Below are 13,424 nucleotides of genomic sequence, written 5' to 3'. Positions count from 1 at the left end.
AAATATTGAGTATCACAAGGGTCTGTTCTGGGACCTACTCTTTTCCTAATTTTTATCAATGACATTTTTCATTCTTCTACTTTTTTTTAAGTTTAGGTTGTTTGCTGACGATACCAATCTCTTTCATACTTTTGATAGTAACAGTCATAATATAAATTTAAACATGGTTGATGTACACTTTAGTAAAGTTGTAACATGGTGTAATGCAAACAAACTCACTATTAACCATTTCAAAAGAAATTACATTGTCTTTCGAACAAACAAAAGAAAAGTTGCTCTTTGTGGAAGTCTACACATCAACAATAAGGAAATTAATGAAGTTGATGAAACTTGTTTTGTTGGTATCATCTATATATATACAAAAATCTTAACTGTTCCAAACATGCATACAAAGTGAACTCTATTGTGAGGAAAAAGTTGGCGTTAACTTTTGACTGAGTCAGTTTATACCACAAAGTAATAGTTAATTTACAAAACTGTCATACAACCACATATAACTTATGGCCTTGGGGTCTGGGGCACTACATACCGATCACATCTGACCTGTATCCTCACTTCTAAGCCAGAGCTATAACTTCCAGTGATCGTACAGTAGGCTTCAGTCAACTATTTAATCAATTACACATCATGGAAGTTCTAAATATATTTAACCAACATAGACTTCAGATTTGCACTTTTATGTACGACTTACTTAACGGCAACTTGCCACATCATTTCACTCAATATTGTTCATTTCCCACTCACTATTATAATACACGTTATAAAATTAAGGGCAATATTTCAATCCCAAGAATAAACACTGAAATTGGTAAATTTGCAATGTCATACAGGAGCTATACACTGGAACAACTTACCTTTTGATGTTAGGTCCAAATCATCAAGGAATGTTTTTTGTAACTCACTAAAAGATTTTCTTCACCTGATGTGAATATACTGCAACTCATGTTGATGTACAATGTATATATTTTCATAGATATTTAGGTTTTTTTCACTGCCCTCTTTATACTTTGTGTCTAAGGAGACAGACTTGATTAGCAAGTAGCTATTTTTCTGGTCTCCTTTTACCTACCTCAAAACATCTATTATTTTTATTTTGTATACGAATGTAAAATTTAATAAGTAGGTAATAAAGAAGATATATGATTCAGCAAATGAACACCTTTTGTTAGCATTGACTAGCATATGGATAAACATTAGTTGTGCTACAATGCCATTGGCGCTATTTTTATAAATTGTATTTGTGAAGTAAGTGGTAGTTACCCCTTTTTCACTGCACAATGGACCACTTGGTAAAAAAACTTGGAAGGAAAATAGTCTCTTAGTAAGTTTTACTTTGATGTGTTTATACCATAGCTGAAACCTTTTATAGCTCAAACCTATTATATTATTCTTTTTCATTTTAGAAGGGCCATTCAATTATATAACATAAAGGTACATGTTTACATTATAGAACGAACAGACCAATTCCTGTTCTGACTTTTTAGCTCCGCTGTCAGCGAAAGCTGAAAGTGTAGCTTTAGGTATAGGTTGTATAGAGTATAGAGAGTAGAGTGAATCATAGGTGTCCGTCAAACTTTTATATTTTCATTATTTTCTCCGAAAATGACAGTCAGAATTCTTAGATATTTGGTGTGCATGTTCCCTGGGGGGAGGCTATTCAGCTTTGTTCATGCCAAGTTGATCTGTGCCATTTTCAATTTTTTATGATTTTTTTTCATAAAATGTCATTTTCATCATCTCCGTGTTAGATTGCTTTGATATCTGGTGTGTTGATGCGCAGGGGGTAACTTACTCAGGTTTGTTAATTTCAAGTCAGCACATCTTCATTTTGATTTTTTATGATTTTTTTTTTGTAATTTGAAAAAAAAATGAATATGTTAATGAGTATTATGACCGACGCCATATTGGAAATCAGTCGACGAGACTTTAAGTAAACTGCCACTTTAAGACACTATTGACGTCAAACAAGCAATGTAATATGTGCTATAGTCATAATTCTACGCATTGGGCGCCCAAATGCATGAAGTGACAAGCGTTTATTCGAAACAGGGTTGTAAACTTCAAATCCAAATTCTGCACCCCTTCTACATAATCAGCCAGTCCGCAACATCCTTATTTGCATACTCTATCCTGATTCGACTAGAAGCTGAAGCTGACCTCATTTGACCGGGTGAATTTCCACAGCAAGTAACACAGGACGTTCTTGGTACTCACTAAAATCACACTTCAGACCCACTATAAAAATGTGATGTTTTCAGATAACATGTAACTTGTGATTAATTCTATATTGTCGTGCAATTTGGAGTGACAGTGAACCAGAATTAAGACAACTTCGGTAAGGAAGGCATGCCTAGGCATGCGGTTGAAGTTATGCAAGAGCAGTCTAACTGCGGACTGTGAATCAACCATCAACCAAACTTTGTTTATTGGCCGACAGTCACATGTAAAGTTAAACGACATGAACGTGTCTTGCCATTTCCAAAATGCAAATATTTGGCAAGTAAAAATAATTAAAATAATTACAACTTTAATTTGGCTTCAGACTTTGCATTACGTTTTGCGTATCTTTCCAAGTTTTACATGTAAATCCGAAAAGGTTCTCTCTCGTCATGTCATCAGTGATCATACCGCGAGGGGCTGCTTTGAGTACGAGTGAAGTGAGGCATGTTGAGGTATTTTGTTGAGAATTATAAATATTGCGAAATGTCAAGTACAAGGTTTAAATACAATGGAATGATGAAAAAAATGGCCGAGTCTGCTGACAGGCGCCGGTCACAAGAAACACTGTAAATTAAAATATCAGACGATGTATTAATCGCCATCTTTCTTAGTTTCCGTACGGCGACAATCCCAGGTACCCGGATGCACGAGGGACTAACCCGGAAGCAAGTCGTTGTCAGCCATACGTTACAGTGGTAACATCGTCCGAGAAATCGCTGCGAGTGTCATTATTCACAGAATTGTTGTTTTCGAGTGAAAACGCGTCTTGAATTGTATAACTCTAACAAATGAAGACATGTCAAGTTATATTTTGAAAGTTGTATCGCTAGTTTGAGACGATTTTCTCACGTACTATAGAGGCTTACTTGGACTTGGACCTTACTCCAGTTCATCGGGAAGTTTAGCCAGTCCGATAATTCTTTCTGGTTTAGTTTACAACACTTTTGATCACGCAGATTTTGTTGTTGTGATGAAAAGAAATAAAAAAAAGATCACTTCAACCATTTCGTTGTGTTTTCTTTATGAAAGATAATAGAACATGAACGAGTGTTACCACTGTAACGTATGGCTGAGAATGACTCTCTTTCGGGTACTTGGCGGGGATTGTCGCCGTCCGGAAACTAAGATGGCGATTAATACATTTCTTCCCTATATATATCTACTACAACTTGTACAAGTTGAATGTTGTTGACTTGGTAAATTTGTTAGAAAATTGAAATTCAAATTGCCTCAAAATTATTTTAGATCCCTAGTTTATTTCATTCATCATTAAAATTTTCCAGGGTTAAAGCTGTAAGACACTGGAATTATTTATAGCCAACCTCAAATTCCTCTTATTTTTCTTTTTCTTGTGTGCATTTCCCAGTCATTTTTTTTCTGAGATTTTGTGCAATTTTTCATAACAGTAGATTTTTGTTATAAAAATGGTGACTATGGTATAAAAGTACAATACATTACCAACTTCTGCGTAAAATGTGTTTTATAGTGAGACATCATATGAACCACTAACCACTTTATTGCATCGCTAAAACAAAACTGCATAGTGAAGAGCTGAAGAACTGAACCACTTCTACATGTCACCAAAATAAAAAATAAAATTTAAAAAAAACAGCGGAGCTATTCTGACCGATAGGTCGCTTGTTTAGAATAGTCTTCCCAGATGATGAAAATCCAGCAATGTAAGTAATCGACTCACTGAATATTTTGTACCATTTCTTATTACACGGCTAGACCCAGTTGACCCAGTTGGGGTGACCGAGAACATTTGTTGGATCCGTATATGTCTGCGGCATTGGTGTACAGTGCTAGTAACTCCTCCTAAATTAAATCAAGGTAGGTTAAACTAAACATTGTCCCACTCAATACCTAAATTATAACACCTCTAGCAAATGTTCACACATGTCGAAAGCAGCAATGAACAAAAAAGACTGTGTAAAGCAAAAAAAGCAGCAACATTTGTTACACAAAATTAAATTTTATGTGAAATGTGTGCAAAAAGTTGCAAACATTCCATTTCCAGTCAATCATGCCTTATGATAAGTAAGATAAAGAACCAGACTGGTTCATTATGGGTCAATCACCCTCATTTTTGACCCATAATCTACCAGACTGGTTCTTTATCTATTTCATGTAACTGTCATTGTGATTCTTGAAGTGACACTGTGTAACTAGTACTATTGTAATAATGTATTTCTCTTCTAGTGCAACCAGGTAAATTCAGTTACAATGAACCACTTTCTTGTTTTTCTGTTTTCACAGGTATAGACCCAAACTGACAGACCATGAAGGTTTTGAAGCCAATGAGTTTTATTTTGAGTATGCTGGGCAGATGTATCCTTATAACCCAACTATTGTAACTGATGATGAAATCCATGATTCCATTTCCAACCATGCTAGTTCATCTTTATTCAAAGAACTCGGTCTTAAACTTGCAACAAACAGTACTCTTCCACAAGGCTGGAGCTCAAGTATTTCACCAGATCAGATTTGTGTTGTCCAACATTCCAACAACGTCATTCTTATTGTTACAAATCAGTAACCGTATATTGTAATCTTTCTATCTGCATCTCAGCCCATAACCACATTTACATCCAGATCATCCTTCAATCAAAAAATTCTGGGTAGAGTCAACTCAAAAGTTTCTGAAACTGCTGTTTGAAGTTGCACAACTGAATGTCTGTTGTGGAAATTATGAAGTGGAGTTTGTAAAATTATCTCCCATGGGAAACAGGAAAAGTGCAAAAGTAGCTGCATACAGTGGAACCAACTTCTTTGCAACCTAAAGTGATGGAGTCCACTATCATAGCACAATTTGATCTACTGACTGTCATTTATTGATTGGAGGTCTGAGATGTCCTGTGTGCTGCAAATATCGAGGTACTCTTAGAAATATAGAGTAGGAATATTCACGCTTCTACAGACAGAACCAGTTCAAACTCACATGTATCCTATTCAAAGCTGACCAAACATGAACTGTATAAAAGACTGTATAATATTGTTGAATCAGAGAATCGACAGCTGTTAAAAGAAATTCAGCAAATAAGGAACAGTTGGCATCGGCATTGAAGGACAGTGGTATAAGACTTGAGATTGATATCAGTAGCAGCATACACAACATAATGAATAATAACACACCTGATGTAATGTCAACATTTGGCAAAGATTCCTTTAAAAGATTGTTTTGGTAAGAGCAACTTAAAGCAATCTCCTGTAAGTTACCAAACTAGATGAGGTGGCATCCCATGATAATTAGATGGTGCCTCTCACTTCATCTCAAAACTGCATCTACACCATCGAGAGCCAGACACACCACAAGACACTATTTATTATACTATATAGTACAATAAATCCATACAGTAGTGAGGAGAGGAAGCTGTTCTTCATATCAGATGTCCTGCATCTCATAAAAACTGCAAGAAACTGCTGGGCAAATTCTTTTACTCACAAGAAAAGCAGAATGTTATGGGTGAGTTTGTACATGTACATTTGTAATTTTTTCTTGGCTGTAAAAACTCCTACTGTGAGATCTGTGCTCCAACATTCTATAAAAGCTTTACATTATTACATGTTGTGGTTGGCCGGGCCATAAGGTCGCATCTGCAGGCAATCATGCTGGAGGTGGTGATTCATTGCGTTGCTGAATTTCAAGTACAGGGCCAAAATCCGTTGGGTTTGATTTGTTTCATCATATATCATTACTGCAACACAACTATGTTTACCCAAAAGTGGTTCAGGGTGTACCAGTCCACACTCTGACTTTAATAAATCATTGTATGTAACAAACAATTTCAAAACAGGTGTAAGTTATAAAGGTAGTGCAGACAAGGGAATCACTTGAAAAAAAGGGAAGAAGTATTCTGCAGTAATCATTTGTTTTGGTTTAAATTTGAGTGATTAAAGTTATTTCAACCTTTTATACATTTTTTTAATTTTCTTGTTTTCCGTAACAATTTTAACAGGTGTTGAGTCGGTCAGTAGTCAATGGTTTGGAAATGTGTGGAGGACAAGAGGTAACTGCAACTGTCAAGTTCATTCGTATGTTCAGCAAGTTCTTTGACTGCCTCAATGTTAGGTCACTGAAATGAATCAAGAAGGAAGTCAAATCCAGATGTGAGCCCATACATGGATATTAATGATCCAAGATTTGAGGTGAGTCCAGCCAAATTGTTTTACATGACCCCACCCCCTTTGAATGACATTTTATCATGCAGACTGTGGAGCATTAGTGTGGACTAATTTTTGCACTGTCATCAATCTGACTGTACTTTAAAAAATGAGTTGTGTTTTCAGACACCACACGCTTGATTGTATTTTTTTTTGTTATCTAAAATGGATTGATCAGTGTGCCAGTAGAAACATAAATCTATGTTTGTCAATGTTTATTGTATTAATGACTTGGGAACTGTACATTAAGGTTTTGTATTCTCTCTTCCATTGTTGCCAAATTATTCTATAGTCGTATCCAGATATTAAAAGGCACTGAATCATTAGCTCGTTGGAAATAGTGTAAAAACACATGTCGATTGAATATTTTGAATACTAGTACTTCAATCATCTTTTCTGTGTAAAACAGTGGTTGCAGAATGACTTCCTGGGTTACTTTGAAGAGTGGGAGGAAGAAATTAACAACAGACAAGGAAACTTCACCAAAAGGCAGAAAAGTCAGATGATGTTAAACCACCAAACACTACAAGGCATTCAAATTACAGGTTTGTATATTATGTCCATATTATTTTGACCCCCACCCCACCCAATATAAAAGAATATATATTAAAGTTGAATGTCGGGTATAAAAGGCCCCCCCTAACTTTGTGGGGGTTATTGTCAAATTTGAATGCAGACTGTTAACGTCTTGATTCCTCTCTGAAAGCCATGATAATAATGAGTGGCTGGTGATTTTCACAATAAATTTGGTATGTGTAGACTTGTTAATGTCTGTGGAATGTGGGTGTGGTCACAGAAAGGTGATATGTAAACATGGTAGAGACAATTTCATACAAAACACGGTCAAACTGGGTCTGTTCATTACTAGTGCAAAGCCGTTACTTTTCAAACCCGGGATTAAAACGCCTGCCAATCACACTTATTCAAATATGGGTACTTAAATCCATGAAAGTTTGTGTAGCAATCAACGTTATCTTGAAGTAAATATGATTTGTAATCAGTACCTCTCCGTGTCCAAGCATAACGGTACATGCATGCTTGCTTTCATAAAGTGTTTTCACAATGTCTATGCATAAAGTAACAGTACTGAAACGAAAGATTTCAAAAAGATGAATAACGGACACCACTACTAAGTCACTATGATTGTAGGCCTATATGATTGTACTGTTCTAGGAAACAATATTTTTTCAACAGGATTTTTTTTGATAGTGTTCACACTGAGCCGTGCACTTCCACTTATACGAAACGTGCAAGGAAAGTCCTGGGGTTGTACTAATTGCCAAATTAGCATCATAGTAGATAAAGGAAACTAGTAAAGGGTTGTTTCGGTATATGGCAGTTCTCTTTTTGAGATATGCAATGATTTTGTACACGTTACATAGCAAATTAAAACGTTGTACTATACTCCCACATAACCAACGTATGGTCGGGTTTAGGTATAGAGAGTGCAAGAAATTAACAACAGACAAGGAAACTTCACCAAAAGGCAGAAAAGTCAGATGATGTTAAACCACCAAACACTACAAGGCATTCAAATTACAGGTTTGTATATTATGTCCATATTATTTTGACCCCCACCCCACCCAATATAAAAGAATATATATTAAAGTTGAATGTCGGGTATAAAAGGCCCCCCCTAACTTTGTGGGGGTTATTGTCAAATTTGAATGCAGACTGTTAACGTCTTGATTCCTCTCTGAAAGCCATGATAATAATGAGTGGCTGGTGATTTTCACAATAAATTTGGTATGTGTAGACTTGTTAATGTCTGTGGAATGTGGGTGTGGTCACAGAAAGGTGATATGTAAACATGGTAGAGACAATTTCATACAAAACACGGTCAAACTGGGTCTGTTCATTACTAGTGCAAAGCCGTTACTTTTCAAACCCGGGATTAAAACGCCTGCCAATCACACTTATTCAAATATGGGTACTTAAATCCATGAAAGTTTGTGTAGCAATCAACGTTATCTTGAAGTAAATATGATTTGTAATCAGTACCTCTCCGTGTCCAAGCATAACGGTACATGCATGCTTGCTTTCATAAAGTGTTTTCACAATGTCTATGCATAAAGTAACAGTACTGAAACGAAAGATTTCAAAAAGATGAATAACGGACACCACTACTAAGTCACTATGATTGTAGGCCTATATGATTGTACTGTTCTAGGAAACAATATTTTTTCAACAGGATTTTTTTTGATAGTGTTCACACTGAGCCGTGCACTTCCACTTATACGAAACGTGCAAGGAAAGTCCTGGGGTTGTACTAATTGCCAAATTAGCATCATAGTAGATAAAGGAAACTAGTAAAGGGTTGTTTCGGTATATGGCAGTTCTCTTTTTGAGATATGCAATGATTTTGTACACGTTACATAGCAAATTAAAACGTTGTACTATACTCCCACATAACCAACGTATGGTCGGGTTTAGGTATAGAGAGTGCATCAATTCAATGATGCACTCTGACATCACGTCTCTTTCAACAACGCCAACTATTCGCATTAGACGCCCCTTTACTTTCAAGTAGCGGTCGTCTCTCCATGTCCCATGTCTATCCATGAGGATCCAATACTTTTTATACCAGATTTTACGGAGACAGGTATTGTGATTGCGTGCTGGCTGACCTGTGCCGAACTAACTACATGGCTGTGAACTTGTCAGATATATGGTAGGCACAGGCAGTATCTGCAGACATCTGCCGTGGACTCCTCGAGATAGTTCTGGTTCAGAGCTGGTTATTTTGACTTGGATCTTCAGGGCGGTCGGTTGACCTGTCAGCTATATGTAAGCTCCCAATCTAAAAGGCTAAAAAATGGCGCCATGCATTGTCCTTTGCTGACTCGGATTATTATGGTTTGCGATGTTTTTGTGGAGACAGCAGGGCACCAATATGTGACATTGTTTACAAGTTACAACGAAAATGCTAATTTTCGCTTGGAATATAACACATGTAATACTTCTTTAGAAATCATAAATAACTGGTGTGAGACTTTGTTTACCTTTTGTTTGTTGGTTTTGATTCATTAAAATGAAAATGATATCTTTATATTTGCTTTGGATGGGTAAAAAAATGATCTCGAGTTATAATGTTAGATTTCAGAAAACGAATGACAATGTTATATTGGTCTTGCGAATTTTTCCTTTGCATTTGAAAGTAATCTTGAGGTAGCTTTTGCATTAAGAAAATAATGTTATCTCGAATATTTGTTGCTTTCGATCGGAAAATGATATACAACTTGTTGAATCTTTGGATAATGAGAAGGTTTCTGGAGGTGTCCATATCTTGAGACTATTTGATGCCATTTCTGATGAGATGTGAAGTACAGGCCATTCACATATTTAAAACAGCTGACCTAGCCACACATTTCGTCGTTTATGAATCCTTGGGGCGTATGTATCATGGGTAGGGTTCTTTATTTTTATGAATTACAATATTGTGAACAATTGTATGTTCATATTTGTTTCCCCATGCATCGACTCGTAGTGTCATGTTTGAATGAATGTCAACCGCCAAGACATATGCAACATGTACTAAAATGTTGTATAGAACAATTAAGTAGGCCGGTGGTGATGATTGGTCGATCATTTATACATGTTGTAAGTGTAAGATAATAAACAAGTGGTCCCCACATATTGTAGATTTCCTGTTCATTGAAATATAAACAAACTTTCCCACAATGAACAAGTTTATCTACTGATCGAGTAACATAAAAATCGAGTGTAAGCTTACATAGTCTTTCTGGTCCTAAAATAAACTTAGTGTTTGGATTATATGTTGGGTTTTGGGCTGAAAATCACCACCAAACATGACCCCACAGCAGGACATAGAAATGACATTCAAGTCTTCACTGAATAATTCTAACAGATGTGCTCGTAGAGTTTGTGTTTTCAACTCCACTTGTGCACGTCAACTGAGTATTTCAGAAGAACCAGATCAATACCACTTAATAGAAAGGTGTCAATCGTCTTTCGACGTGGCATATTGTAGTGTCTATTGGTTCTGACAGGATACTCTTTCATCACCTAAAATAGGCGCTAAAACTTTTTGTTTGACCACACCATTTTATGTAAGGGGACCGGGTACTATGTCATGAACCAGTCAACTGCCAATTTATTAATTAACGTGTAGTATTTAGCTTTTAACCATTATCAATACAATTTTAATGATAATTTACATTAAAGAGTGACTTGAACCAAGGCGAGATGGATATCAAATATGATTTTCTTTATCAAATTCGACTTTTTAGTGCCAAATTCAAAAATTATTTATAAGCTTACAATATATCGAATTTTATGTTACAACATGAAACTTTTTTTCGGCACCCTCAAAGCCAGTTTTCCTTGTCCACCATTGATACGATGTTTGGATCACAGGCGTTTCTATATATAACTCGAGTAATGGTTGTATTTGTGACAGCCCGGAGTGGCTGATAGTACGAACATGTAACAGTCTGATCGATCAGACTGTGTAACTCGGCATGCACACTCACGTACTCATCTACACAAATCATAATAATTTAATTATTTTTTCTGGAATTCATGGAGTCGGCATACTCAACACTTAAACTTGGATAAAAATATTTTTATTTATATGTCATAGTTTTAGTCTTTTGGGAGACTTTCACAAAACTCCCAAATGTCCGTCTTGTTCTGTGTTGATGAACTTGTAGCCACATTGACATTCACTGACGTTCTCTATACGCTTGATTCAAACTACTCAATGCAAATTCTTGCAGTTTCTTGTAATAGTGTTATGCTCAGACATCGAAAAGGTCCTACAACACATCATCGGACTATCTTAACGCATATTATAGGACTAAGAGCTCGATCAGAACAGGCCACAGTAAACAGTTCTCAACATGTAGCTTAGTAGCTTGGTTTGCAATGTAATTATTGGATCGGAATGTCAGGGTTTTTTGACAAAAACAGGGCACAATGTCTTTGAATATTTGTAGTCAACCTTAGAGCAGTAACTTATGGAACGTGAAAAAAAAAAAAATTTAGTCACTTGGGTACAGCAGGCTGTCTGAATACTCAAGTCCTGGGACATGCAAGTACATTTACAGTTTATAAATTATTAAATACACAGTATACAAACCTGTATTCAACTCATTCAGTATATTTCAACCAGGTATGGTAAACAGCACAGTTACTCTCGGTAATCCAATTCAACCCTTGTTTTATTTATTTTTGTATTACGTCTTACCAGTATTTACCGAGAAAGACGGTGATTCTCAGCTTGGTCTTTATTATTCAGGATTACGTTAGGATTATGTCGTTTGGGTGTAGACATGCATATTATAATGACATACATACTGAACCTGTGTGATAAACTTACAGCCCTTTATTAAGTCAATTTACAAAAAGATAAAAAGTATGTAAAAAGATTGTTGTTGTATGTACAATAACAATAAATTTACACATTTTTCATTGTTTTCTGAGTTGCAAACATGGACTTTATATAAATTATTTTCTTTCACATTGTATTTCCAAGTAGAAAAAAGGTAGTAGAGTTGTTTTATCAATTAAAATTCCAAGATAAATACTCATTTGTCATCCAAACGTTCACTTTGATGTCACAGACAAGGAATGTTTTCCATGTTTTTTGTTAGGCATATCCGTATCATGTAACAATAGTGTTTTGATCTCTTCACAGTCGGATCCTTCATCAAAGAATAAAGATTTCTTCTTGAGAAGGATGCTCATTTTATTTTAATCAAGACCCAATAGGGCAATGGTTTGGAAAGCAACGACAAGCTGGAGGTTGTAACAAGAACCCAACAGCACAGCAGTATACTTAGAACACCATCAATCTTCAAATGTTACGGCACCAGTAACTGGCTATACTAAAGTGTGCAGAGAAATTCACTTAGGTATTGATGACACACCACTCCAAAAGAGACAGTGTAAATAAAGAGGGAAATAACTGATGACTGTACAAAGTTTTACCAACAAAACATGTTTCACTTTGATTAGATTTGTATTCTAAATTTGTGACGAACCATTGCCATGTAATGTATTTGTGATTGTGGTTGCGATATCATAGATTTCCATGATATCTGTTTCAGGTAATTTACAGTAAAGAATAGTATAATAACTGAAATCCACTCAAGTTGATTCTTCACACTTAATTGACATTTCTATAGACTAATACTGAAAATTCACAATGACTGACCAGGAAACTTTTCATTTTTTTGTTAGATAACAGCAAGTCAGTTATCAAATCTGCAATTATTTACAACCTTTTCATCTTTTTGATCTTTTAGTCTGTATTTGATATCTCTCCCTGGCAGATTTGTGTAATGCTTGACTCTCGACTGAACAGTCTTGCTAATATTTTCAAAGTTGCAAATTTAAATCATCCGACAGGACTCCGGCAATTTTCGACCAATCCACAACCTGTATTGAAACCAGCACAGCATCAAGGACCACCATACAAAGCCTTACCATGTACCTAAAAAATCAAAGCGCAATTATAACTACATGTACATGGCCATGGGAGAAACAAATCATCAACAGAAATATGAAATAAAAACAAACCACCAACACGATCCCATCAAGATGTGATCATCCTTCTTTTGGATTACAATATTGACATTGTAATTGACAAGATTATGTACAATGTAGTGATATCGTAAAAATCATTTTCTACACATCACTGAATTTTTCACACTGGTTCCAAGCATTATACTGACTTGTGACACCACATTGACACTAGATTATTTTTGAAATAGAATAGTTCCTGGTGTAGGTCTTTTGCTTGCCACACTTGATATAACTAGCTGTTGCCAATTGTTAGCACAACTGAACTGGTAAGGTTCAGTTGTGCTATAGGCATGGCAAAGTGTATGTCTATTGTGTGTGTGTGTGCGCGTGTGTAAACAACTTAAAGTAACCCCCCCCCCCCCCCTACCGATTGCAATGATATTTGGTGGGTGTATTACCTTTGGTGTCTCGTTGGGAAATTGCTCAAATCTTACCACCGGTGTGTGATTTGAGTAAAAAAATGTGATTTTTAGTCAAAAAACTTAAACTCA

General features: G+C 35.9%; 1 protein-coding gene across 5 annotated transcripts in view; it reads left to right on the top strand.

Annotated features, from left to right (window-relative positions):
• LOC144442224 (growth hormone-regulated TBC protein 1-A-like) overlaps window positions 1-13,424 on the top strand; it is a 135,445-nt gene that overhangs the window by 16,724 nt on the left and 105,297 nt on the right. For 3 of the 5 annotated variants that reach the window (XR_013481618.1, XR_013481617.1, XR_013481616.1), the window contains 4 exons: window positions 3,952-4,053; window positions 4,480-5,686; window positions 6,180-6,369; window positions 6,794-6,929. The exons of the other annotated variants lie outside the window; for them this stretch is intronic. The gene's annotated coding sequence lies outside the window, so the exon portion shown is untranslated. Of the gene's footprint in view, window positions 1-3,951; window positions 4,054-4,479; window positions 5,687-6,179; window positions 6,370-6,793; window positions 6,930-13,424 lie in introns of those variants that run through there. 5 annotated transcript variants of the gene reach the window in all.

This window comes from Glandiceps talaboti, chromosome 11, assembly GCF_964340395.1.
Source record: "Glandiceps talaboti chromosome 11, keGlaTala1.1, whole genome shotgun sequence".
Taxonomy (NCBI): Eukaryota; Metazoa; Hemichordata; class Enteropneusta; family Spengelidae; genus Glandiceps; species Glandiceps talaboti.
This window is presented reverse-complemented; position numbering and strand designations above follow the sequence as displayed.